This window comes from Hylobates moloch, unplaced genomic scaffold (assembly GCF_009828535.3).
Source record: "Hylobates moloch isolate HMO894 unplaced genomic scaffold, HMol_V3 SCAFFOLD_1, whole genome shotgun sequence".
Taxonomy (NCBI): domain Eukaryota; kingdom Metazoa; phylum Chordata; class Mammalia; order Primates; family Hylobatidae; genus Hylobates; species Hylobates moloch.
Window position 1 is genome coordinate 57,184,278 of NW_026652276.1, and position 27,286 is coordinate 57,211,563.

Consider the following 27,286-nt stretch of genomic DNA (forward strand, 5'->3'; position numbering starts at 1 on the left):
ATAGGTCACAGAAACTGAGATCAAAACTAAGAATTAAAAGGCATGCAAAATGGAATAAATAAAGGTGAAATAAAACCATTTTTATGATTTTAATTACTCTAAAAGATAATTGAGTGTTTACAGCAGAATGGTAACAGTTATTGTCTTTATAATATACATAAAATAAAATACATGACAATGATGGTAAAGGCCTAGAGAGGAAGAATTGGAAATTATAATAGTTATAACATGTTTACATACGTGAAGTGGTATTATATTCTCTGAGGGTAGCCTAGCCAACATAGCAAAACCCCGTCTCTACAAAAAGTACAAAAATTAGCCAGGCGAGGTGGTACATGCCTGTAGTCCCAGCTACTCAGGAGGTTGAGGTGGGAGGATCATTTGAGCCAGGGAATTGGAGGCTGCAGTGAACCATGATAGCACCACTGCACTATAGCCTGAGAGAAAGAGCAAGACCCTGCCTCAAAAAAAAAAAAAAAAAAAAAAATCTCTGAAGGTAAACTCATATTATTTTAACATATATAATAAAACTAAGGAAAACATTTTTCAAAGGTGCTACGAGTAATTTGGATATAATGCAAATCATAAAACATGCTTGTTAAACTCAAGGGAAGCAGGAAAAAAAGGAAAGAACAAATAAAGCAAAAACAGATAAGGAAGTGATATATTTTAATACAGCCACATGAGCTATCATTTTAAATATGAATGCTCTACACCTGTTTAAACACATAAATTGTCAGATTTATAGTCAGGATAAGAAAACAAGACCTAGCTTTATGCTGCCTATAAGACATCCTTCAGAGAGGCTTTCACTGAATAGTATTCAACTTCTTTTTTATATATTTTCATACTAGCACCATACTTCCATTTTTGTGATACTCAGCATGATGCAAATTACTTAGAGACTATGTTCTACTCTATGTTAGAAATATTGTTCTCCTTTTTCCTAAAATAATTCCAGTGTCTATCACAATGCTGGATGAGATGATCTATTATAAACTCTTAGTGTTTTTAAACAAATCATAATTCTAACCAACATTCACATAAACATTGATAATATGGTGAGATTTTCCAAGAATAGCTTAGGAAAAATGTGAACTAAAGGTGCATTTAGATATTTTGATATTTTTTGCAAAAAAAATTGTTCAAATTTAACAATGGACACAAAAATTCTTCACTTAATGAATAATTAAATGAGTAGAAAAGATTATCATCATATCAATAAACATCTGAGAAAATGTAATGTTTTTCATTTTATACAACAAAATAATACTGGTGTCACTCTGGAAATTAATGTGAAGAATGCCCATAATTATATTCAAAATTGTATTTATAATATTTTATAATACTTGAGAAAGAAAAAGTTATTTCAAATAATGAGTAGAAATAATATTTTAATATTATAATATTATTTCTAATTATTACTTGAGATAATATTTTAATTGATTTTCAGTTCCTTTGGTTGATGAACTCTAAATTACATGGAAAAATGGAATCAGATCAGGCACAATCATTCAAGAGAAGGTTGTTTATTCAGATGCAAAATGTAATAGAAGTTCATTCTTCCTTCAGAATAAGTTTACTATTCTGGTATGTATACATATTTTTAATTTTACATATTTAATTGTTACATCATTCTCAATAACATAATCCTGACATATTTTAATTTCTTAAATCTTTATGTCATGTTAATTAATATGAATTGTTGCTCTCAGGTCTGGCATGAGTCCTAATTATAAAGACAATGCTTTTATTATTTCAAAGTCTTTATTACTGAAGAAAATTTATATTCAATATTAAGCTCTATGTCATGAAATCATGTGTTTCAAAATCGTTAATAAAAGGATATTAAGTGATATTGGATAATGGGTTAACGAAACCGTAATTTAAAAGAACATTAAAATAAAGCAAAATACAATTATTTCCAATATAGCCTATAAAGTGAAAGTGAATATACGAAGGAGAAAACAATTGATGCTATAAAGAACTGATAGAAGACATGTGCATATATTTTATCTATAAGCATAAGTCAGTTAAGTGCATTGGTTTCTCCATGGGAAAAACGGCCTGCAACAGTGACAGAACAGCAACTGCATATAATGTGCAAATGACATGAAATAAACAAAACTCCAAAGCCAGGATATATACTCATTAGTGATGTATAGGACAAAAGTATAATAAGGATAATTATATATCTGTATTATAAATTTATTTTATTACATATTTAGCAATAGCAGATTTAATAATTATGATTTACTGGAAGATGAAAGCCGAACAACTTATTCTTCATTCTTAGATCGCTTTCAATGGATTTCCAGTCATATGTAATAAAATATATACAGATTAATATTTGCATGTATCAAAACATCTATCATTTCATTTCAGAGCAATGTGCTACCATTAAAATGCCAATGTTTATCCCATTATATTAACGTTCAAGCCAGGGAATGCCTCCAAATTCTGCACATACCATCATCCCATTTTCTTAATCAACATTGATTACAAAATTCTTGCTAATTGACTCGATTGTGTTATGCCTGTCTTCACTCATCCAAATCAAGCAGGGCTCATTAAAATTCAAGTTTCCTGTAATAACATCAGATTATACATTAATGTGATCCATTCGTTTAGAATAAACTGGATCGAATTGCAATATTTTGTACATGAAAATAGACAAGTTTGGTTAATAGGCAAAGAATTTTTTAGTGTAATTTAGAGATATTAGAAATGACATTTTCACTTTCTACATAGTTCTAGTTATTCTTGGAATAATGTGAAAGGTAAAAATGCATGTGATCAACAGTGAAATAGATTGAAATTATATATGTATTTTAGTAAATAAAAGGAAAAAATATTTTTTAATAAAATAGGACCTTTGATGTGATTGATTTTTATATTGAAATTACATCAATAACATATGGCTGATTGAAAATACTACTATATTTTTGCTAACTCAAAGTACAGAGACAGCAATGTGAAAAATCTAAGTCCCCAAAAGAAATTGCAACAAAAACAAAAATTGACAAGTGGGACCTAATTAAACTAAAGAGCTCCTGCACAGCAAAAGAAACTATCAAAAGAATAAACAGACAAGCTACGGATGAGAGAAAATGTTCACAAACTATGCATCTGACAAAGGTCTAATATCCAGAATCTATTAGGAACTTAAGAAGCAAAACACAAACAATCCCATTAAGAAGTGGGCAAAAGACGTGGACAGACAGTTCTCAAAAGAAGCCATACAAGTAGCCAAAAAAATATATGAAAAAATGCTCAACATCACTAATCATCAGACAAATGCAGAATAAAACCACAGGATAGTTGGAGTGCAATGGCTCATGCCTGCAATTCAAGCAATTTGGGAGGCTGAGGCTGGTGGATCAGCCTAGCCTACATGGCAAAACCCGGTATCTACTAAAAATACAGAAAGTTAGCCGGGCTTGGTGGCACACACCTGTAATCTCAGCTACTTGGGATGCTGAGGCAGGAGAATCCTTTGAACCCAGGAAGCAGAGGTTGCAGCGAGCTGAGATGGTGCCACTGCACACCAGCCAGGGCGACGGAGCGATATATTATTAAAAAGTCAAAAAATAACAGATGTCTGCTAGGTTGCAGAGAAAAGGGAACACTTATGCACTATTGGTGGGAATGGAAATTAGTTCAGCCACTGTGGAAAACAGTTTGGAGATTTCTGAAGGAGCTTAACACAGAGCTACCATTTGACCCAGCAATCCCATTACTGGGTATATACCCGAAGGAAAATAAATCGTTCTACCAAAAAGACCCATGCACTCCTATGTTCATTGCAGCACTAGTCACAATAGCAAAGATATGCAATCAACCTATGATCCCATCCATGGTGGACTGGATAAAGCAAATGTGCTACCCATACATCATGGAATATTAAGTAGGCATAAACAAGAATAAAATAATGTCCTTTGCAACAACATGGATGGGGCTGGAGGCCATTATCCTAAGCCAATTAACATGAAACAGAAAACCAAGTACCATATGTTCTCATTTATAAGTGGGAGCTAAACATTGCATACACATGGATATAAAGATGGGAACAATTGACACTGGGGACTACTAAAGCAGGGAGGTGGGGAGTGGTGTGAGCATTGACAAGCTACCTATTGGGTATTATGCTGACTTACCTGGATGATGGGATCATTAATACCCCAAACCTCAGTCTCACACAATATACCCATTTAATAAACCTGTACATGTACCCCCGACTCTAAAATAAAAGTTTAAATTAAAATAAATTGTTTTATTTTTGGCTTTTTTTTTAAATAAGATGAACTTTTGATATATAATTATATGAATTTTAACACATGTCAATATAATATTGATAAAAAACAATTCCATCACCCAAAAAACTCCCTTATGCTATCCTTATGTAGTCACACCTTCCTGTGATATCTGGTAACCACTAATCTGTTCTCCTCATTATAATTTTTTTTCCAAGAACATCACTGGTATCAAATCACATAGCCTGTAATCTTCTGAGAATGTTTTCTTTCATTCAGCAGAATATCTTTGAGATCCATCCAAGTTGTTGCATGTATTGATGACTAGTAGTTCATCATATGGATGTCTTCCCATTCCATCTATTCACCTGCTGAAGATCTTTTTCTTTAGAAATTGTAAAAAACATTCATAGCTTTGCACAGTTTATTTAAAATTTTTATCACTTCCATTGGAATGTAGAAGTATTTCCACCATATACAGTCCACTTTACTTTCCTCCTTTTATGCTCTGGTTGTCTTATATTTTGCATCTGTACATATTGAAACCCCCATTAGGCAGTGCTATATTTTTTTGTTTTCAACTTGCAAGCAAATTTAAAAGAACTCAAAAGGAGAGGAAATATCTATTATATTTACCATATATTTACACTTTAGGTTCTCCAAATTTATTCTGGATTTTGCAAGTTTCCTTCCAGTATAATTTTTCTTCTGTCTGAAGAATTTTCTTGGGCAATTATTTTAGAGCATTTTGCAGCCTAAAAATTATTTTAGTTTTCTTTCATATGAAAATGTCTTTATTGCATCATTGACATAAAGGATATTTTTACTCACTAACACTCTGAATGGATAGCTCTTTTCTTGCAGTACTCAGAAAATGCTGGGCCCATTTATTCTGGCCTCTAAGATTTTCAATGGGAAGCCTGTGGTCATTCAAATCATTGCTCCCCTATAAATAATGAACTGTTTTTCTCTGGCTCCTTTCAAGATATGTATTTGTTTTCAGTTTACAGCAGCTTGTTTATGATATATCTGAACATATATTTATTTGTGTTCATTCTGCTTGGAGTTCATTCAGCCTCATAAGTCTATAGATCTGTCTTTCACCAAATGCAGGACTTTCAATCTATTATTTCTTTTATTATTGTTTCAGCATCATACTCTTTCCCTGTTCTTACGGAATTCCAAATTTTTGACCTTTTTCCACGAGTCCCTAAAGCTCTGTTTGTTATATTTATTCAATGTTTGTTCTCTCTTTGTGTCTCTTTATGGCTCGTGTTCAGATTGGGTAAAAGCTATTGATCTATCTTCAAGTTTACTCACTTTTTCCTATCTTATCTGTATTCTTCCATTGAGTTTGTTCAGTGTGGTTTTCAGTTCTAAAATTACCCTTTCTTTCTTCTTCATATTTTATAGGCTTTTTACACTTTATATTATAACATTTGTTTCAAAAGTGTTTTATTTGCTTATTTGAATGTATTTGTCAGATAATTCCTACATCTCTATCATCTTTTGATCATTTTCTTCTGGCAAGTTGATATCATAATTCTTCATACATTGAGTAAGTTTGGATTATATCTTGACATTCTGAATTTTACATTATGTGACACTGGGTCTTGTCAAAGTCCTGTGAAGAATGTTAAAATTCATGTTTTATTATGAAAGTTATCTGGGTAGGTTCAGGCTGCAAGATCTAACTCTCATTCTCTGGTCTATCATTCCAATGTTAGTTCATTTTTCAAACCCATTGCTTTGCTATACAATTATGTGCCATATATGCAGCAAAGCTTAGTGAAGAACTTGGGAAGAGGTCTATTAGCTCAGTTCTTAATGTCTTTTGCATGCTAATTAAAATTAGATTTTTACATGCGTAGGCCAAAGGTGAGGCCAGTAGTTCACAAACTACTCAATGGGATTGGTTTTTCTAGCTCTGCCACCTTTCTACAATTTTCCCCACTGTTCTCTTGCTTTTTCTTTCTTTCTTTTTTTTTTTTTTTTTTTTATCCTACAGGCAGAATGCAACCACTTCTGTAATTGAGCCGTGTCTGCTTCCAAAAAGAATAAGGAGATATGTAAATATAGATATATAGACATTCATATAGGTTAGCTATAGATAGACATATAGATATAGATATGATATGAATGAGAGAGAGAGAAAGACAACAAGACTTTCGCCTCACCATCTGAATCTATAGCTCCAGAGAAAATAAAGAGAGAGGTTTCCATTTCTTACACTCTTGGCTCCTGCAGGCTGCCATCATTGCAGCTGCTGCTGTCACCACTACTACCACTGCAGGGTTGCCTAGAAGCCTATAGTATGAGAGAAAATAAAAATAAAGGACAAAATATTATTTTCCTTCTCTCTCTGAGCTTTAAGTTTTTCCTTACGTTGTGTTTTGTTTGTTTTGTTTTGCTCCTCAGATCACTGTAAAATTCCCCAGTGAATTAAGTTTGGGCCAGGAGATACTAAAGGATACAAAACTGGCAGACTCACTGCTGTTCTGGATGTACGTTAATTTACAGTGTTCTACCTTTACCTGTCTGTTTCTGTCTACACTTCAGAGTCCTCAAATAGCTGTGCCACGTATTCTGTCAAGGTTTTATACTTGCGTTCTGTGAGAGATAAAAGGGTACACTTCATACTAAAAACTGAAAACTTTCAAATCCATAGTTTTCATATACTGCTTTTCAAATAACAAATATATCATTTTTATAACTAGAAATATGGGCACAAAAAGCTTTAGTTTTTTTGTTTGCTTGAGACAGACTCTCACTCTGTCACCCAGGCTCCAGTGCAGTGGCGTGATCTCGGCTCACTGCAACCTCTGCCTCCCAGGTTCAAGCAATTCTCCTGCCTCAGCCTCCCGAGTAGCTGGGATTACAGGCGCACATCACCATGCCTGGCTAATTTTTGTAATTTTAGTAGAGACGGGGTTTCACCATATTGGCCAGGTTGGTCTCAAACTCCTGATCTCGTGATCTGCCCTCCTCGGCCTCCCAAAGTGCTGGGATTACAGATGTGAGCCACCTAGCCCAGCCAAAGTTTAAACCAGATAAATGGGCACTAGATAATAACATCAGAGACCCATGTATGTATATGACATTGGCAAGTATTATAGTCATTTACAAGATTTTATTTTTCTACATTAAATCAGGCCAGAAAATTTAGCATTTATTTTTCTCATTTGTTAATGCCATTTGTATTAAAACACATCTTATTATATTTCCATGGACATTCCCTTACTATTAATAGATATTAAGAATTACTTTTACACAGTCCTTAAAATAAGACTCCCATTTTTCAGGCCATATTTATTCACTCAATACTACTGAGTTAAATAGTAATTCCTTTTTTTTCTATTCATTATTCTAAATATTCATTTTAATTATGATCTAATATAATAGACAAATTTAATAATACTATGTTAGCTTGAAATATTGAAACTTAAATTATCTACTATAAAATATATTAACTGAAACCAAATTCTGTTCATTGTAGTCACAAAACATATGAATATAGCATCTATCTATCATCTACCATCTAACAGTGCTACATGTTAGACCAAAGTACCACATCGTCACAAACATGTACTTTGTCAGCTTATGGCTTGGCACTGGAATATCTATTAGATATTCAGTGATTAAATACCTGTTTGTTTTTTCATAAATTATAGTATTTTTTCAGATTGTGCAATTGTCAGTTCTTTTAGAGATAAGATTTAAAGTATTAATGAAAGCCATTGTGCAAAAATACAAAAATTCCAAGGTAAAAGAAAAATATTGTTTTAAAAAGACAATGAAAATTACATCTTTTATGTTTTCAGGTTGTGAAAAATCTTTTTAAAAATTATCATGAAGAAAATTCAGGTCTTTAAATGTACCTCTACTCGATTGGTGCACTTTTTAACTACGGAAAAGCTGTTTGTAATCTAGGAACTGCAATAGCTGTCACAATTAATACTGAGTATGTGCTGTTCTATCATTTTTGGCAAGGATTGGTATTTCATCATTTAGACACATCAGGTACTTACATTGCAGTGTCATATAATTTAAATTGGCATTGTTTAAAATGATGAAAAAATAACAAAGTACCAATCAGAAACTAAATTTTAGTACAGTGGAAAGGATTCATCCATTGAATTGGATTGATAGAAGATGAGACAGCAATTTAAGAGAATTTTGTTCATCTTTTCCTTTCTTGGTTGACTAACATTGACATTTTTGAGGTCTTTTATTTCTACAGAACGTTCTCTGCAGTCTCCTCTTCAAATACGGCTCTTGGCTATGCTTGTGAATTTTGTGAATATACAATTATTTCAAATTAAATACTAACTGAACATGGCTATATTGTGTTTATACATGTATAGACAAATACGGTGATTGATTATATTGTTAAATTGTCAATGAGAAAATGTGAAATGTGGCAACTGTCTCTATGAACTACTGTGTTTTTTAAGTTAATTTTTGGCAGGGTGTGGTGGCTCACGCCTGTAATCCCAGCACTTTGGGAGGCTGAGGTGGGCAGATCACAAGGTCAGGAGATAGAGACCATCCTGGCTAACACGGTGAAATGCCGTCTCTACTAAAAAATACAGAAAATTAGCAGGTCGTGGTTGCAGGCATCTGCAGTCTCAGCTACACGGGAGGCTGAGGCAGAATGGCATGAACCCGGGAGGCAGAGCTTGCAGTGAGCCAAGATGGCGCCACTGCACTCCAGCCTGGACAACAGAGTGAGACTCTGCTTCAAAAAATAATAATAATAATAATAATTTTTAAATTTATATTTGACACATTATAATTGTACATATTATGGGATATAGTGTGACGTTTCAATGCATGTATGCATCATATAATGATCAAATTGGTGTAATTATCATACCCATCACTGTAAACATTTATCATTTCTTTGTGGTGACAACATTCAAAATATTTTCTTCTAGCTATCTTGAAATATACACTACATTATTATTTGCTTTAGGCACCACACTGTTTTATAAACTTGGTCAAAATGAGTCCTCTACAGTCAGATTACATATGGATATTCCAAGAAGGTCTACTTTCTGCCACTGCAAAGCTTGGGAACAGAAGTTATACTTTGTAAAGCTAATAATGTATGTCAACATAATCTAAAAAATCGTTCTCAGGGATGTGCTTACCTCTACGATTCCGTCTCATTAATCAGTAGTTCATCCTTCTATCATAAACTCCGTAAATACAACTCTTTTAAAGATATACATGTAAAATTCATATTTTGTCAAAACAATGCATATATATGCATACATATAGGTAAACAATATAAACAATCTTGAAAGGCATAAATGAAAAACAAGTATATAAATCTACCTCCCCACAGTCCTACTCCTCAGTTCTACATCCCTAACACCAGGCAAGCACTTACATCTTTTGAATCATTCTACAATTAGTTCTGTCCCAGTTTTTAAATATCGTGCTGAGCAGTATTTTATCAACTTTAGATATTACGTATTCATTTCCTCTAAGATTTGACACTCTTATACCACTCCCATATTCCTTGGTTTTGAGGAAAAGGAAGCCCACTCCCTCTTCTTGAGGAATAGAACATAAAAAGCGGCTGTATTACCTCCTTAATGAGTAATTCCAGACCATGAGGATTCACTTTCTCTTGAGCCTTATGTTTTCAAACATGGACAGCTGTGTTGATGTTTCTGGATATTAAAACTGGTTTGGACTGATTTATTCTTACTAAATCCTGGAAATGTCTGGACAAAAAAATGTTTGTTACTTGAAAGCACTCTGTTGCTGGCTTTAAGTCTCAATTTGAGTCTCATTAACCAAGCCAAGTAAAATAAGTAAAATCCTAATAAACTTCTGTACAACAAGGAAAATAATAAACAATAAACAGGTTACCTATGGAATGGGAGAAAATTATTTGCAAACAATGTATCTGACAAGTGGTTAATATAAAAAACATATATAAGGAACATCTAAAATGCAAAAGCAAAATCAAACCTAATTTAATTTTTAAAATAACCTTATTAAAAAATGAACAAAATACTTGAATAGACATTTCTCTGAAAAAGACATACAAATGACCAACAGGTATATGAAAAGGTGTTCATTGTTACTAATGATCAGGGAAACACAAATCAAAATCTTGATAAACTATCACCTCACACCTGTCATAATGGCTATTATAAAAAAACAAATTTTAAAAGAAGATAACAAGTATTGGCCAGGATGTGGAGAAATTGGAACCCTTGCAAAAATGTTGATACAAATGTAAAATGGTGCAGCTGCTAAGGAAAATAGTATAGAGATTCCTCAAAAAATTTTAAAATAGAACTATGTGACTCAGCAATCTCACTTCTAAGTATATATCCAAAATCTATAAAATCAGCATTTCAAAGAGATATAATGTTCATGTTCATTGCAGTATTATTCACAATAGACCAGGTATAGAAACAAGATTATCTGTCCTGTATCTGTCCATCAGCAGATGAATGGATAAATAAATGTGCTATGTACATACAATGGAATGGTATATAGCCATTAAAAAAAAAAAGAAATCTTGCCATTAGTGACAACATGATGAACCTGGAAGACATTATGCTAAGTGAAATAAGTCAGTCACATAGGAACAAATTCTAAATTATTCCATTTATGTGAGGTACCTAAAATAGCCAAACTCATTGAAGGAGAGAATAGAATCATGGTTTCCAGGGGCTGGAGGAACGGAGAGATGAAGAGATGTTGGCCAAGGGGCACAAAGTTTCAGTTATGCAAGATGAATAAATTCTAGAGCTCTGCAGTACAACATGGTGCCTATAGTTAGCAATACTGTATTGTTCACTTTAAATATTTTTAAGAGGGCAGATTTTATGATATGTTCTTACCACGAAAAAAAGGGAGAGGCACACGAAAACTTTTGAAAGTGATGAATAAGTATATTACCTTGATTGTGGTGATGGTTTCATGGGTTTATGCATAATATCTAACTTCATTAGCTTTATACATTAAATATGTGCAGTTTTTGTATATCAGTTATACCTCAATAAAGCTATTAAATACAAGAAATCTATCACAACAATGTGTAACAAAAGCTTTAGCAAAAATTTGAGTCGATAATTAGAGCTTATATCACTGACTTTGAATTTATTAGTCAATGTCATGCCAAACATTATCCCATGATATAAATTCCATACTGTTATTGTTTCACATACAATGTTAATTTTTACTTGCATATCTTAGGAACCACTTAGCTTTACTACTTTTCAAAACCCTCTTCTTGCTTCATAGTTTCTTTTCTTCCCGGACATTTCAATTTCATACTCACCCTTTCCTTTAAATCTCGTAGCATTTTAGGAATGATTTTCAAATGACCTCCAATTTCAACATAGGATGGTTGCACAATTTCCTGGCTTCTGTTCTCTTTCTGTGCCCTATAGTTGTTGATGGTGGTGGTGATGGCTGTGGGGGTGTTGATGTTACTGTTGCTAAAGTACATTTGTATGAGCTTCTCAAAGAAGGCGTGGAAGTTCTATTTTCCTTCTATGGCTGAAAACATGTTTATCCTATTCTCAAAAATGATTAGCGATCTGGTTGGTAATTGAATTATGATATAGAGCAAATTTGTCCTCAGAAACTTGAAAATAATTTCTCCATTGTTTTCTAGCATCAGGAATTGATTTTTAAAATCAGATTTTAATTCTTCCCAATTAAGAGCACCCTCCATCTCATCCACACACATTAAGCTACTGGACTTTTTCTGTTCGTCCTTTGAAATTTCAAGATATTGCACATTTATGAGGGTTTTATATAGTAATTGTTCTGAGCACATGGATGTCTCCATTCATACTAATTTCCAGTCATTATTCTGAGCACACGGAAGACTCCTTTAACAGATAAAAAAGAAGTTTCATTTTATTTGTTTAATATTTTCCATGTTTGTTTCCAATTTTCTGTTCCAGTAACTTTAGGACTGATCCAGTAAATTTCTTACACTTTGTCTTTTTCGATTTTAATTCTTCCCAATCATTTCTACTGATTGGTATTTTTTTTTCTTTTTTGGTTATTATATTTAACTTTTTAGAGTATTTTAATTGATTCTTTGTAAACATCCACCTCGGTTGTCATGAATACAATATATTCCCTTATCACTTTAAGTATTTTGTTTAGTTTTAACGTTTTCTCTTGACGATTGGGCTATTTTTTACTTTTTAAAATTTATCCTACTCAACTTGTTTTCTTTGTTGGTTTATTTTTGTTTCTATGTACTTTGTGATTGGAACTTTTCATAAATAGCTGATGATCATTGGCTTTTCTATTTAATTTTATATTCAAGAGTAAGAAAGAAAAAAACATTTCTCAAAGCCTAATAAACATGAATGGATTTGAATTCTCTAATGAATTAATCCTTCTTCAACTCTGTCAGATGCAAGGAGTTTAAATTTTGCAAAATTTGTGAGTGTGACTAGTTACATTTATAAATACCAATTACAAATGGAAATAAGAATAAAAAGATGTTTGGTATATCTTGATATCTCTAGACCTGAGAGATGAAGCAAAGTAGATATCCCAAAGGTAATAATTTGGAGAACTACCTTGTGAAAGTACCCAAATAACCTTGAGATACTGGCATGTGAGAATCCCCCCTAAATAAATGTGTCCTTATCTAACCACATAACTGCTAAGTATTTCATTTGATGAGCCCTATGTGTGGTTTATGAGCTTCTAGTTAGCAAAACAACCTCCATATTATTGGATAGATATCAAGTGGAGTGGGAGTACAAGAAGAGGGTAACACTTCAACATATTAAAATCTGGATTACTTTGGAAAGAGGAGATATGGGCTGTGCACAGGAAGAGTTGATAAAATTTCAAAAACAGTTTACTGAGGCAATATTTTCAAAGTAAGGTACAACATATAGTGAAGTATTAAAGTTCAAGATATATTTAGGTCACATAAATTTGTATGCATACCTACAGAAATATTTTCTAATTTTTATTCTATGGAAACTTTATAAATGTGGGAAGAAAAATTTTTTTATTCATGTACACATGGACATTCGTAAGTAAATTAGAGTTTTGAAATACTTCATTAAATTAATAATTTAGTATTGTGGCTAAACCCTCAATATAGAAATGTATAGTATATATAGTTTCCTAAACTATTACAAGAACCAATTTTTAAGAGATTCATAAAATTATTATTCTATAGAAAACAAATTGTGAAATCCTGGCTTTGTGTGAATAGTGAAGAAAGAAAGGACAAATTAGAAAAACATAAGTTTCTGTGAAAAATTAGAATAATATTTATTACACAATATTATTTATGTAAATTAAAGCTGAAATGTGCAAAACACTATCTGCTAAGATACATGCATGTTTAATGTTCTGTTTCAAACATAAGAATAAATGCTTATGAAGTAGAAGGGAACATAGCACAGGCAATATTTATGAGGCTCCTTTCATTAACTCAAAATCTTTAAGAGACTGTTGGTCAACATGTAACAAATAGGATTGGTGGGCACACTACAAAAATCATATATTCTTCTTCTTTCTTTTTTTTTTTTTTTTTTTTTTTTGAGACGGAGTCTCGCTCTGTCGCCCAGGTTGGAATGCAGTGGCGCAGTCTCGGCTCACTGCAAGCTCCGCCTCCCGGGTTCACGCCATTCTCCTGCCTCAGCCTCTCCGAGTAGCTGGGACTACAGGCGCCCGCCACCACGCCCGGCTAATTTTTTGTATTTTTAGTAGAGACGGGGTTTCACCGTGGTCTCGATCTCCTGACCTCGTGATCCGCCCGCCTCGGCCTCCCAAAGTGCTGGGATTACAAGCGTGAGCCACCGCGCCCGGCACAATTTTTGTATTTTTAGTAGAGATGGGGTTTCACCATGTTGGTCAAGCTGGTCTTGAACTCCTGACCTCGTTATCTGCCCGCCTCAGCTTCCCAAAGTGCTGGGATTACAGGCGTGAGCCACCGTGCCTGGCTAAACATCATATATTCTTAAAAAGCAGTCTACCTAAGAATGCAAAGAAAGGTAATTTACCGAATTAAACGAAAAAAATCAAAATATTAACGCTAACAAGAGATAAGCCCTTTGTGCCTGGGGGTAAATAGAAACCACTAAGAGCTTTAATGTGTGTGTGTGTGTGTGTGTGTGTGTGTGTGTGTGTGTGTGTGTGTTCAGTGTCATAAGCATATAAAGTCTAGAACCACATTTCTATATTCCTGTCTTGAAATATTTCAGTCCCTCTAACCTTCTAACCCTGCTGTGACTGATTTGTGTAGCTGTACAGGTGATAGAGAAATATATTCTCCTATTGTTCATACCTATCGATGTAAAATTTACATCAGTATAATTCAACTACCTTATTTGTACAGGAGTGTTTTGAAAAATATAAATATCCATATAAATACCACCACAACCATTTCCATCACCATAAAAGTTTATTTTTGCTGTCATTCTTCTATCCTCCACTCATGAAAACCACAAATATAGTTTCTGTAACTGTAGATAAGTTGTGTTTAATCTATAATTTTATGTAAATCATATGTTCTTTTGAATCTAGTTTTTTTGTTAAGCATAATGTTTTTGAGATTAATTCATGTAGTTTATACATTTTTATTTCTGAGGTGTATTTCATTTTATACACATACAGTTTGTAATCCATTGAGCCATTGAAAATTATGGCTGTTTCTAGTTTTAGGGGTTAGTATGATTAAAGCTACTAGGAACTTTAGTGTATAGATCTTTAAGTATGTAGATGTTCTGTTTTTCCTTGGGCAAGTATCTAGAACTTGAATAACTCAGTCCTATAATATATTTGTGTCTAACTGTATGAAAAACTGTTAAATTGTTCCCCAAAGTTGTACATTTTTTATTTCCATCAGCAATATCTGAGTGTTCTAGTAACTCCATATCCAACTGAAAACATAGAATTGTTTTTGTTAATGAATTAAGTATCATATGGAATTTTAATATGCATTTTTGGAAGGATAATTATGTTGGTAATTATGTAATTATGCAATACTATGTAATATTTATTAATCATTTTGTGAAATATTGTTTCAAATATTTTGTCAATTTTTGATTAGATTGCTTTTGCTTATCACTGAGTACAAAAGTTCACATTACATTTTGGAGTAAGCCCTTTAGTGTACATATATATGTATCAAATTTATATATTTATATAGCCAATAAAATATTACTCATAACATATGTACAATTGGAGTTCCAGGAGAAGTTAGAGAGAATGGAGCAGAAAAAATATTTGGAAAATAATAGCTAAGAGTTTTCACAGATGATAAAAATATAAACTCACAAATTTAAGATCAGCAAATCTCAAGCAAGAAAAATACAAAAGGAAAAATATCAGATACATCATAGCGAAAATCAGCATCAATAGATACAGAAAAAGCATTTCACAAAATCCAACATTAATTAATGATAAAAAAAAAACTCTCAGAAAACTAAAAATAGAAGATAACCTCCTCAGCTTGATAAAGAATATCAACAACAAACCTACAGTTAATATCACACTTAATGGTGATAAACTTGAACTTTTCCTACTCAGATCAGGAACAAGGCTAGGATGTCCCCTCTCACCATTCCTTTTCATCATAATGGAATTCCTAGTTAATACAATAAGACAAGAAAAGTAAATAAAGGGCATATGTATTGGAAAGAAAGAAATAAAAACTGTCTTTGTTTGTAGAGGATATAATTGTCTGTATAGAAAATTCGAGTCAAAAAAGTCCTTGGTTTAATAAACAGTTATAACAAGGTTGCAATATACAAAGTTAATATATAAAAGTTAATCATTTCCCTATATACCACCAAAGAATATTGTAATTTGAAATAAAAAAAGTATCATTTGCATTAACCGCTCCCAAAAATGAAATATTTAGATACAAATTTAATAAATACATAAGACAATGTTAAGAAAATGAGAAGAAAAGCCATAGGCTGAGAGAAAATATTCACAAAAGACACATCTGTTTAAAGACTTTTGTTTAAAATATACAAAAGCTCTTAAAACTCAACAATAAGATAACAAACACTCCAAATAAGTAAATGAACCAAAGATCTTAACAGATGCTTCACAAAGGAAGATATACAGAGGGAAAATAAGCATACAGCAAAGTGTTCCACATCATATGTCATCAGAGAAAATTAAAACAACAGCGTGATACCACTATCATGTGATACCACTATCAAGCTAGGAAATAAGTAATGACATGAAGATCTAGTATTAAATCTTCTAATACTAGATCTTCATGTCATTACTTATTTTCCACCTTGTCAATACAATTCTATGCAAAACATATTTGATTAATTCTGTTCTAAAATCAGTGGTCTACTCCATGAGTACTATGTCACCTCTCTCTTTAAACTTGGGAGGCTCACTATTAAACAACATTTTAAAGCTCTTTTTTTTCCTCTACATCTTCTTTCTAGTCGTAATCAAATTTCTAATTCTTTTCCTTTGCAATTAGCAGGATTTTTGCAAAATGATTTTTTTCACAGAACTATTTTAGTTTTTAATTTCTTATATTTTCCTCCTCCCCTTTTTTATAATTCAAGATACTTATATTTAGTAGCCTTTAATTCAACTCCTCTCTATATGCTTTACAGTTCCCTATTATTCTGGACAATACCTTATGTGTCCCATGGTGAAATTCATGCACGTAAATGAAGACTAAATTTCTGAAGAAAAAAATGAATTTTCTGCTCTACTTCCAATATATATTTGTTAGAAATATCTTACACTTATTTCTTTCATTTTTCTAACACTCTCTTAGATGCCAACCACTCTTTAACATTCTGAAGTTAAACCAACCAGAGATTAAGAGATAATAACTTCAGTTTGCATGTTTGTTTTTTCAGTATTGTGTTATTTCCTTTACTATTTTTCTCAGCACAATTAGCAAGATATGTATGAATAGGTGAATATCACTTTTCTATATTATTTCAAAGTTTAAAAATTATGTTTCTCACATTTTGCTTATACTTCTTACAATAAGTCTTTTTTTTGGCATATCCAGCACTCACCTTCGAATGTACTGAATGAGATAAGACCTACTGCTGCCTCAAAAAGTTTTAATTAGAGTTTTAACAAGCTGAAACTTACTGCTACTTTACATGATATGCTGGCCAGTTGTCTTGTTTGTTCTGTATTTTTAGATCTTAAAAAAATAACTATTGTACTTATTTTGAGCATATAAAATATCAAAAGTTTTATATTATGCTCTAGGAGAGGTTAAATCTATTTGCTTCTAATAACACACTGAAATCAGGTCACCAATTTTGGCATAAATTCAAAATGCTTAATAGTTTAACATATTGTAAAATTAAACAACTTTTCTTATTATAAGTGTAATTTGTATAAAGACAATATTTTAAATTAAATATCTGAAACTTTAAAAAATCTAATTTAAATATATAAAAGTCAGAGAGAGACACAAAAATAGGATGTCTCAAATAACATTAAAAATTGATGAGGTCTTCCTCCAGGATACAATGAAAATTAATATAGAACAATGAGCTATGGGAAGCTACATACCTAATTAACTACCTATTTTCATTTTGTTTTTACAATTTTTACTGTCACCTTATACTCTAACTGCAATATATTCACAATTTTTATGATGATGGAAATAATTCCACTGCAATTTTATTTTTTGCAACAGCTGTCAGAAATCGTAGCCTTAAAATTATTGTCGTATGTTTTATTTCTATTTTTTTTTTAAATTTGAACTTTCATTTTAGATTCAGTGGGTACATGTGCAGGTTTGTTACATGGGTATATTCCACCCAGATGGTAAGTACAGTACACCATAGATAATCTTTCAACCCATTTCCCGCTTCCTACCTCCTTGTCTAGTATTCCACAGTGTCTATTACATATGTCCATGTATCTTCAATGCTTAGCTCTTACTTATAAGTGAGAATATGTGGTATTTGGTTTCCTGTTCCTGTGATAATTTGCTTAGGATTATGGCCTCTTGCTCCATCCATGTTGCTTCAAAGGATATGATTTTATTCTTGTTTATGACTGTCTAGTATTTCTAGTGTATATGCAGCCTCCACAGTACATGTTGTTTTTTGACTTTTTAATAATAGCCATTCTGACTGGTTGTGGGATGGTATCTCATCGTGAATTTGATTTGCATTTGTCTGATGATAAATGATGTTGAGCATTTTTCATATGTTTGATGGCTGCTTGTATGACTTAGGATGTCCAGTCTACCACTCCTATTAAACATAGTCCTGGAAGTCCTAACCAGAGCAATCAGCCAAGAGAAAAAATTAAAAGCATCCAAAGAGGAAAAAAAGAAGTCAAAATATCTCTCTTAACTGATGATATGATTCTATACCTAGAAAGCCCCAAAGACTGCCAAAATGCTAACAGAGCTGATAAACCATTTTAGGAAGGTATCAGGATACAAAATCATGTACAGAAATCTGTAGAATTTCTATATGCCAATAATGGTCAGGCTGAGAGTCAAATGAAGAGCACAATCCCATTTACAATAGCCACAAAGAAAATAAAATACCTAGGAATACAACTAACCGGGGAGGTAAAATACCTCTACAAGGAGAACTACAAAACTCTGCTAAAAGAAATCAGAGACACAAATAAATGGAAAAACATTCCATGCTCATGGATTGGAAAAATTAGTACCATTAAAATGACCATACTACCCAAAACAATTTACAGATTTAACGCTACTCCTATCAAACTACCATCTTTCTTCACAGAATTAAAAACAACTAACTACTTACATGACTGACTAGATTTTCTATTTTGTTTTTTGTTTACAAAAAATAACAGGGTTGATCTCAAGGACAAATTTAAATACCAGACACTTGGAGATGTTTCTATTGCTTTTGCTACAGACTGTCCCCAAGTCATAGTCAATCACAGCGACAAAGAGAAATATCATAATTTTTAGGCCAGCTTTATGTTGCTTTAATTTGCAAGGTATCTATGTCAGATTATACTGTGTTGAAATTTCCACCGTGATTTATTGTATTTTAAATAAAACTCAGTAAAAGAACGTTTTAAAGTGCAATTAATTGATAGGATTAAGATTTGGGAGTTGATTCCGAACTTGCTAAATTTTTCAAGGCAGGTTATCTACAGATTATATTTTATCTATTATGCACATATTACTTTGGAGTCACATTCAACATATCATACAAAGAAAACAAAGGAAGAAAATTGCGAATTCACCTGTTGTGGTATTTGAAAAATTTAAGAACACCATCTAAAAAGATTTATTTTTTAATGAACAGATATGCAAAAGTAATTAAGTAAACATCTCAGAATTGTTTATTCCACAGTATTATTCACATAGAATCTCCATCATTTCATACAACATTTTGATTCCAACTTAATTTGTTTCTCATAGCAAATAAATTATGAATACATAATAAATCAAAGTTATAACTATCAAGTTCCTAAGACCTAAAAAGTTGGTTTGAATGATCAATTTGTGATATGTGAAACAACCCGTTATTCTCAGACTTTAGAATGAGTATGCCTTATTCTCAAAGAGGAGTTTAATTCATGTGAAGTGGTAACTTCTGAAATACTAATGAAAGTCATAAAATATTACCTCTATATTATTAATAAATAAAATTACTTAGAATAATCTGTAATTATATGAAAAGTAAACACTTTCGCTGGATACATATTTTCTTGAGTACTATTTATTAAGTTAAGGAGTGAAATTAGAGTGATGTATATACTCCCAGAAGTGCCACTTTATGCGAGAATGAACAGTTTCCTTTAGGTTTTATTCATGAAAGTGAGAATCTGCAGGTGCTGTGCTTAAAAACTCCACAGTTTCCATAGCACCACAGTTAAACATCAGGAATGCAACTTTGAATACAACTTATTTTTTAATAAGTCAGAGATACACATTTTTTGAGGTTAGAAATATAGTGAGTGACATTAACATGAAACACGTTATTCCTCAAGCAAAAACAAAAACAAAAAATCCTTAATTTTGGCCACAATAAAGCAATTTTATAGCATTTTATTAAACAAATTTGTACTAGAAACACATAACTTCTTCCTGATAGAAACAATCAGTTTAAAAATACTTATAGAATAAATGAAAGGAATTATAAAATTTCATCTTGTCTTCTCCATAATTTTCCACCTAAGGAAACATTCACTCACATACAATGATTAACCGAGATGCTAAGGCTAGTCTTCAGTAAGGCCAAGCCCTAACTCGATATCTTCATATATCCTCTAATATTCTGCCCAATATACTATGAAATAGCCAATTTGTCACCTTATCATTTTTATTACACATTGTTTATTGCTTGTAGTGCTTCTGGTAGTTAAGAACATTTTAATAGTATTGATTGCAGTATAAAAGCATCCAAATTACATATATATATATATATGCTAAATCTTTTGACAGTAGACAGAAGTCACCCCCTTCATGGATATTTGTTCATGGGTAAATCTTATTTCCAGTGATCAAGCACAGTTGGGAGCATGGCCAATTTTTGTTTAATCAGCATTTGTCAATTCATTAATAGAATAAAACTTAAAAGCAAGATAAACCATTGTGTCCCTTAATTGTACTGAAGATTTAAATGCTAAAATATACTTTTCTCTTAAGAAAAGTTTTATCATAATTTATTATTCAGACTGATAGAGCTTTCATAAATTGGGTCACTCCATTGTCAGAATGTTCCAGATAAGCTGACAGTAAAGAAAAAAATAATTTGGAACTCAGCCATATTCATTTTAAATAGTGGATCAGATTTGAACAAGTTTTTAACATGCGAAAAAAAATCCAATTTCTAAGTCGAGTCACTCTGAATTTAGTATCTTGTTTAGCTAATGAAATTTTCTTACCCTGGAATACATCTTCCTGACTTTTACATGAAAATAACAGTATTAAAATTTTTTGTCTGTGTCACAGCACACTACCTAGACACTAACACTGAGAAAAAGCATGGAGGATATTGAAAACATGTAATGGCTTATATTTAATAACTAGAGACAGTGTGGGGCATTCCCTTATTAAATATTTACCATCTGCTACAAAACCGGATGGCCCAAATCATCCTTTGATAATACAATTCACAATAACGTATTAGGTTTGCCTGGTATAAACAATTTTGAAAAAAGTAAAGTAAAAGAAAAAGAAAATATACAAATAGTTTATACATCAAGAATGTAACCATTACATTTAATCCTTTAGAAGCTAAATTTATTATAGTCAGTTGCCAGGATTCATTTTCTTCAAAAAGCTACAAATTGTTTGTATAGCAACTATTGAGCCAAAATGCCAAGGTTGTAACATTTAGATGCATTGGAATCATCTAATGACTTTCTAAATGACAAATAATCAAATATTATCATGTTTACTGACTCTTTCTGAGATCCAGGGAATTGTGTCTTTTTGATCCACCAAGTTAGTATACAAAAGCAAAAGTACAATTGCCTTAACCAGTTATTACCGGAGATCAATGGATATTGTATCAGTCTGTTCTCATGTTGCGAACAAAGGCATACTCAAATTGGGCAATCTATAAAGGAAAGAGGTTTAATTGACTCACAGTTCCATATGGCTGGGGAGGCTTCACAGTTATGGCAGAAGGTGAATGAGGAGCAAAGTCGTGTCTTAGATGGAAGGAGGAAAGAAAGCTTGTGCAAGGGAACTCCCATTTATAAAACCATCAGATCTTGTGAGACTTTTCAACTATCAGGAGAAGAACACGGGAAAGATTCACCAACATGATTCAATTATCTTCCGCTGGGTCCCTCCTGCAACATGTGGGAATTATGGGAGCTACAATTCAAGATGAAATTTGTGTGGGGACACAGCCAAATCATATCAGAAACCAAATTTGCTGCACTTTACTCATGGACTTCTTGATTACAGGACTGTAAGCAAATAAATATCTGTTGTATAAGCTTCTCAGTGTGTGGTAATATGTTATGACACCCAGGCAGACTAACACACCTTATAGCTTTGTAAAGAGACTAAGTAGAGCTTATTATATATCCTTCTTATAACAGTACTTTTCATACTATTATGCATATAAATATATGTACTGTAATACATAGCTATAGTAAACTGGCAAGCAGAAAAATATTTGTATCTTATTTATTTCCCATTCTTTCTGGATGACTCAATAATAGCATGACTACTAAATGGATAAGATGCCTGAACTCACAGTTTGAATACAAGTTTTATTTTGCAGATGATGAACAGGTATTCTTCAAAGGATAGTAATAAGTAGTACCTTAGTTGTAATGGCAGACCATTGGCAAGCCATTGTGATATAGGGTTCATAAATATAATATTTATAAAATAATTTTAAATATAATAAAACCTGAGAAAATAAAAGTGAAATATTTATGCAAGATGATGTACTGAAATACATGTAGAGTTTCAAAAATATTAGCGATGGTATTGCTATTGTAGAATTTAGCCTATTAGGTGCCTGGACAGTATATATGTTTAATGCAGTGAAAACATGAAAGTTAAATAAGTATATGTGCATTTTATTCCTAAATTAATCATCAAAGTCAGATGCACTTTCATTTAAGTTTGTATAAGAATGTAAGGAAATTTTTATCTTCTTATTTTCTTCATTGTATAAATTAAGAGATTGAGGGACAGGGTAATATAGGTAATAAGTGGTAGAACCAGACTTTTGATTCTTTATGTAGTACAATAGAAAAAAAATACATACTACATTTCATTGTAAATGTTCTCATGCTTGTATAGTTTGTACAACTATTTCTAAAATTAAAATTTGCCATACATTTTTATCTTTTATTTTTCATGAAAACACAAACAAGTAAAAATGCCTACTTAAAAATATACACATAAATCGTTTTCTCAGCCATATTACCATCAATCATTTGGAAGAATTTCACAGTAATTTTAAAAGTACAAAAATGTATGGAATGTGTTATTTGCTGAAGTTAAAAATGGTTTAATCAATCAACCAAACAACAGTAACAAAAATGAGTGAAGAAAAACGGAGTGCCTATTTTCAGTTGTTTTAATCTTTTCCATTAAGCATTGAAAACCTGGGGCCGAAAAATAAAACAAACAAACAAAAACATACTTATGTATTACCATTTCTGAAGTATATATTACATATATTTTCTGGAAATCTTGCTAAGATTGTTTTTTCATGTTTTAAAGTCATGCTGTTTAGTTATCTATTTTGTAGTTGCTATAAGGGAAATCTTTAAATGGCTGGCTTCATGAAAAAGCCCTGTAAAGACTTTCTTTCTGGCCTAGTTTCCAAGGAAATTATATCTTTGTGTAATACATAGCTGTAGTATATTATCCCAATGTTTAATGATATTTAGTGCATTTCATTAAGGATTTCTAAGGACTCTGTGTATAATTTTAGGTCCCAAAATTCACAAGATACATTCGGATATCATCCATTTTAAAGTCTATTAGGATAGGCAGCTATGTGCGTAGATAACTAAAGAACAAGGCAGGATATAATAATTTTCGATTAAAAAAATAGTCACGATAGTGGCATGGCATCACAGAAGGAAAAATTATCTTTTAACTGACAGGTTTGAAAAGATATTATTGAATTTTCTACCACTGATGTAACCTCAAAGGACAGGAATTATTTCAACACTGAAGCTACTAATGTCACTGATGAGTTCTTTTTGTGGTTATTGGTGGTGGTGGTAAACTAGAGGATGGGGGGAAAAGGCTATCTAAGGGTCCTTATTTATTCAGCTTTAGCTCTGCAACAACATTTGTCTTCTATTTTAGATATGTGTGAACCCATTGCCTTCCCTACTTTTATGAATCCCTTTTCTGTAGTAAAGAATTAGACAGTGGATTGTGAGCTTTTACATTTTTAAGGAAATCAATAGGCAATAATTTATGAGGCACACAGTGAGTAGTTAGGCAGTGCTCATTAGATTTATTTTATCTTCTTAATTGAGAAATAATTTATAATCTGCTATTAAATGCAATCTCATCATTGAGATGATTATTTTCTCCAGGAATAGGCCTATAGTATGACATGACCACAAATAAACTAACATCAAAACGTTTATCTATGTCTAAACGTATCTATGTCTCCAATAATCAATGGGCTAGAGGAATGTGGATAAAATTGCTTCCTGGTAATGTTGTCCAGTTTTGCATCCTAGTTTCACTTCTCATTCCTTGTGTGTCCTTGAGAGTTTACATAATGTCTTAGTAATTCAGTTCCTTCATAGACATATTAATGCTCAGAAGATAAAATTATAAAATAAATATAAAGAAAGTTCCTAGAATTGTTCTCTTAGAACAGAGTAATCCATCAATAAATATGAGCTAGTGTGTGTTATACAATCAATAGTCTCTACTGTCCCTGCCAAGATGATATTTAAGATGAAAAACAAAATAGGTAATGTCTGAATACAAACTAGATGACATAGGATGATGATAAAGATGATGAAGATGATGATGATGATGAGTAGCAAACACATTTATTTATTTATGTATTTATTTTTTTGAGATGGAGTCTCAGTCTGTCGCCCAGGCTGGAGTGTAGTGGTACGATCTCAGCTCACTGCAACCTCTGTCGCCTGGGTTCAAGCAATTCTCCTGCCTCAGCCTCCCAAGTAGCTGGGATTACAGGTGCCTGCCACTGCACCCAGCTAATTTTTGTATTTTTAGTAGAGATGGGGTTTCACCATCTTGGCCAGGCTGGTCTTGAACTCCTGACCTCGTGATCCAACTGCCTCAGCCTCCCCAAGTGCTGGTATTACAGGCGTGAGCCATCGTGCTGGCCCAACACTTACATTTCTCTATCTATTCATCTATCATTTTAGCCTATCTTCTCTCAAATTAGATTGAAATAGAATATCAAAATATAATAAGGAGGGGGGCAAAATGAAGGTTGGTGAAATATTAGCAGGTTAGTAGAACTTTGAAATTATTTAAATGTTATAATTGTTTTTATGAAAAACTATTAAAGCTTAGTAGATCTACTATAATACTTTATAGTAAGGTTTCATCCACATTTACAAAATTTACATTTGATAATACAGATAAAAATAACCATTAAGATGTATCCTTAAGATAATCACTTAAAAATTACTAAAAACAAACATTTAGAAAAATAAAATTATCATATATGTCTTCAATCAAATGTCCATAAATATATTCAAACCCCTTACTGCAGAAAAATAAAATGGGGAGATGTAAGTCCAACCTAGTCTAAGTAAATAGTTACATAAATACTACTATGTACAAAACATTATCCTAGTCATAAGGGAAAAGAAAGGATTGACCATATTTATAATTTGTAAATAAAATAAAAAATTATATACTAATACCATGTATTTTTTCCTTCACAATTCTCATAATAAAATCTTGTTGAAATTCTACCTTTTTGATGAAATATAAACTGCACAAGAAAAGACACATATCTATCTGTTTTACTATTGATTCCCTGGTAAATACACAACTTGTGCACACAGTAGATACTAATAAATATTTATTAAAAAACTGACAAAGAGTAATGAATGATTTAATTAATAAATAAAATATTAGATGTTTTAAAGCTAGTCAGAGGTTTAAGTATCAAATTTTAATAACTCCTGATTATAAATAATTCTTCTCTGTAGTTAAAAAGCTCAGAATGTAAACTGTACTCGTATTACAAGGCTAAATGTCCAACTAGAGATGCATTTTCTTACCAAAAAGCAAAAGAAAAAACAAAATTGGAAATAAGAAATTTCCCTTTAGCTTTGAGATATTTTAAAATTGTAGTTCCTCAAGGAATTAATTTACATATCCACCAAGAGTGTCTAAGTGTTTCCTTTCTTCCCTGTCCACACCAGTGTCTGTGGTTTTCTGACTCTAATAGCAGCCATTCTGACAGGTGTAAGAGGATATCTCAAAAAGCAAGTGTTAAGCAAGAAACAGAGAGAGCAAATCACAAAAAAAGGCTGACGCATGTTAATTCACTAAAATTAAGAAATAATGTTTATTAAAGTATTACATAAAACATGAAAGGACAAACCACAGATGGTAAGGAGTAATTAGCTATAGAGCTGAGAATAGATTGGTATAAGTAAATGTTAGAAAATATTTTAAACAAATATTAACAAAGGCAAATAAATTGGAAAAATAAAAGTTCTGAGAAAAACCTAACAGCAAAAAACACTAAAAATAAGGGTTATCAGTCACACTGATAATCAGATAACTGCAACAATAACATAAACAAAATAAACAAAATACTATTTTTACCAATTTTAGTGGTGACTAAATACATAGTATAAATAAATACATACATACATACATAAAAATAAATACATACATAAATAAAAACCCAACATGATCAAGTGTTTACAATAAAGTAGAAAATGGGAAGCCTTATGGCTATAGCATGAGTAAAAATTAGCATAGCATTTTGGGAAAGAAATTCACATTATATAGTAAAGTTCACAATGTTCACATCTTAAGACAGCAATTCCACTCCCAGTGAAAGTCTTAAGTAATCTGAAAGAGTTCAGGTTATATATATACAGATATACACCCTAGAGAAAAACTTGCAAAAATCCATGAAAAGATATATACAAAATTATTTATAGCAGCACTTTTTGTGATAGCAAAGTACAGAAATTTTCTAAAATGTCTATCAACATCAGAATAGATGAATAAATTTTTTGGTGCATTTGTTCCATGGAATACCAGCAGTAGAAATTTAACTACAACTACATTTAACAACATAAATATATTTCAGACACCTAATGCTAAGTGCAAAAAGCCAAGCTTAAAAATATTTGTGTAATATGGTTACAATTTCACAAAGAACAAAAACCTAAAATACATTGTATTGTAATTTTACATTAAATATGTGATAAAACTGTGAAGATAAGCAACAAAAAATACTTGTTATATATAAAAAACTCAGAATATTGATTGCTTTATAGGTAAGAGAGGGGAAATGAAATCACGGAAAGCTCAACAGAGCTTACAAATATAATTGATGTACTTTCTTTAAACAAATAAAGTTGGCGCATATACAGGTACCACT

At 31.9% G+C, this 27,286-nt stretch overlaps 1 long non-coding RNA gene across 1 annotated transcript; it reads left to right on the plus strand.

Annotated features, from left to right (window-relative positions):
* The first annotated feature begins 6,541 nt into the window (after window positions 1-6,541).
* On the plus strand, window positions 6,542-8,587 carry LOC116809504 (uncharacterized). The gene is made up of 3 exons (XR_004369867.1): window positions 6,542-6,565; window positions 6,672-6,757; window positions 8,075-8,587. It is a non-coding gene; the product is annotated as an uncharacterized LOC116809504 (long non-coding RNA).
* The last annotated feature ends 18,699 nt before the right edge of the window (window positions 8,588-27,286 follow it).